Source organism: Sinocyclocheilus rhinocerous, unplaced genomic scaffold (genome assembly GCF_001515625.1).
Source record: "Sinocyclocheilus rhinocerous isolate Xijiao unplaced genomic scaffold, SAMN03320098_v1.1 scaffold1948, whole genome shotgun sequence".
Classification (NCBI taxonomy): domain Eukaryota; kingdom Metazoa; phylum Chordata; class Actinopteri; order Cypriniformes; family Cyprinidae; genus Sinocyclocheilus; species Sinocyclocheilus rhinocerous.
Window position 1 is genome coordinate 35,706 of NW_015644094.1, and position 2,713 is coordinate 38,418.

Here is a 2,713-nt window from a genome sequence, read left to right on the forward strand (position 1 = left end):
GGGGGGGGTGTTGTTAGCTATTCACATGACTAGGGAGGTCTCCGTGCTTATTGCTAATTCTACTGAAAGAGATAAAGAAAAAGAGATAAATATAGGGGATCAAGATAAGACATGAAACATAAAGGAGTACAAACAGCTGTGTCGTCATTATTTGCATTGCTGGCACAATTTGTCATTGAGAATAATTGCTTAAGACTGGCAGGTCAATAGGGGTGAGACTCAGACAGAGAGAGCAGACGATGTGACTTTGCCTGCTGAACTTCTTTGTCAAATCCCCTGTTATTCAGCAGATTACTTTAAAACCAATGATCAAGCTTTAGTTATTCAGGTTTGAATGACTGAAGCAGGATTTGAGTTACTTTTTTGCTAGGCTGTGATGCCGAGTCTAAGAGTAATCATACTAAGTTGTAATATGTGAAAAGTTAATTCACGCAGCGATTAAATGGGTTCCTCAATAGGCGGCCCGCGGGCCACATCCGGCCCGTGAGAGAAAAAAGTTTGGCACGCGCTAATTTAAAATAATGTGGCATGAAAATTCAAACGCAGCAACAGAAAGCTACATTAACTTACATCGTGTCTACATGAGGAACCCTGAAATAAACGAATCCCTGGTGCCGATTTAATCCTTTGATTTATTGTCACCCACCCATCGAAGCATCTCATCGCACGCTGAACTCTCTGTTTGAACTAATCAAAGCTCACAGTTGAGGCAGCTACGAGTCTGCTCTCTGGCTTAAACACCGTCTGCTTAATTAACCGCTTTTATTAATTATTCAGGTCCTAATGGGAAGCAGAATTAATCCAATTAATAAACGAAAGCAGGAATCCCAACAGGAGTGGCTCTGAACACCCCTATTAGCTTAGCACGCAAATAGGGCTGTCGCGATTCGTCGATTTTATTGGACTATTCGATTTTTAAAAATCCTCGACTTCATTTTGCTCGCGTCGACTAACCGGCAAAATACCGGAAGTGGCGCATTTCACGGACGAGAATCGGGGTGTGTCTCATTTAGAAGGCTGCGCCCTCCGGAGGTCGAATCCTCTGGAGGTCGCATCCTCTGTAGGATGCACATAGGAAGTGTCCTCAACCTAGAATTAAACGAGACCGCCTTCGTAGGACAGGCGGAAAAGGAAACGGGAAGTATCACGTTGCTATGCCAACACATTTAGAGCATCGTTGCGCTCTCATAGAAATTTGGATTTCATTTGGTTTAATAAAATATAGTTTAATAAAATATTCTTAAGTAAAATTGTTGATTTTTTTTGTGGGAAATTAATCGTTTAGATTAATTGATAAATTAGTCGATAGATTAATCGAAATAAAAATAGTCGTTAGTGGCAGCCCTACACGCAAACAGGAACTACGACAATTAACGTGGAACAAAGACAATGGACGAACTTCTGGAAGTCAGCTATAACAGCCAGGATTCATTCAAAAGGATCAACATTTACCATGTAGAAAAGTGTGATTAGTCTTGTCAGGCTGGAACAATTAGCACATAAAGAACACTGGTCACAGTGAGAATAGGAACAACTAGTAACTGAATTTGACCAAGTTAACAAGGTTTGTGGCATCAAGGATGTTTCAAAGCTTTTTTTAGGCAAGTAAACAAAATAGCGTCAAGTGCAACTGTCTATATATTCTGCTTTGTTTCCAGAGTTATGTTCATAAAATAATCAGTAGCTACTTATTACATTTGAATGGATAGATATTTTGACCACAAAGAATACACACAATTGCGACTAAAACAACACGGTAAAAAAATTGTATGAGCTATCTACTTTAAAAAAATGATGGTAACAATATTACATATAATAATTTGAGTAGTTTTTAAGGCTTGATATTTTACTGGAATTTACCTGAATAAATCATGTAAAATCTCCTCAATTATTTAATCTATGACACAATGATTTTAATATCATTAGTGAAATGTGCTCATTTATTTTAAGTTGATTCTCAAAAGTCCGTGATTTTGAGTAAGGCCTGTTTGTATTTGACTTTGAGTTATTTTGTACAATTAAAATACTGTATAGAGCCAAATAGCTCAAGTAGGAAAAAACTTTACTGCAGTAGCATTACCAAGGCTACTGCTTATTGAACTAAGCATCATGTCTCATATTAGTACATGCAGTTATCCATAACCATAAGCTCTACTCTTCTGGTAATGATACACAATGTTAACGATAGAAACTTCAACATAACAGAAACTCTTTCAAATGTCAAACATAACTGAACATTAAACATTAATAGATGTTTCCCTTTCCTCAAAAACACATAAAGTAGCAATATTTACTCTCCATATCCAGTCATATGCAAAGCATGCTGGGAACTAACAATCACCGCCAAAATAAAACTGCAAAATTGAGCTAATTCTCTTAAAATAAATAGGTAGCCTTCTTTTCTTAAGTTTCCTTAAAAAATATGAGGAAAACATAATCTCTTGATTTTATTAGTGAAAAGTTTTCAATATTTTCTCTACAACACTGAACCACAATTTCTTTAAAGGGGTCCTATTATGTTTTTTCACTTTTTCAACTTTAGTTAGTCTGTAATGTTGCTGTTTGAGCATAAAAAATTCTGCAAAGTTACAAAGTTCAACGTCCACTTCAAAAGGAGATATTTGATTTAACAGAAATCACTTTTCAAAAACTACAACGAACGACTCGTTTGGACTACAACGCATATTTTCTGGGATTTGTGATATCACAAATA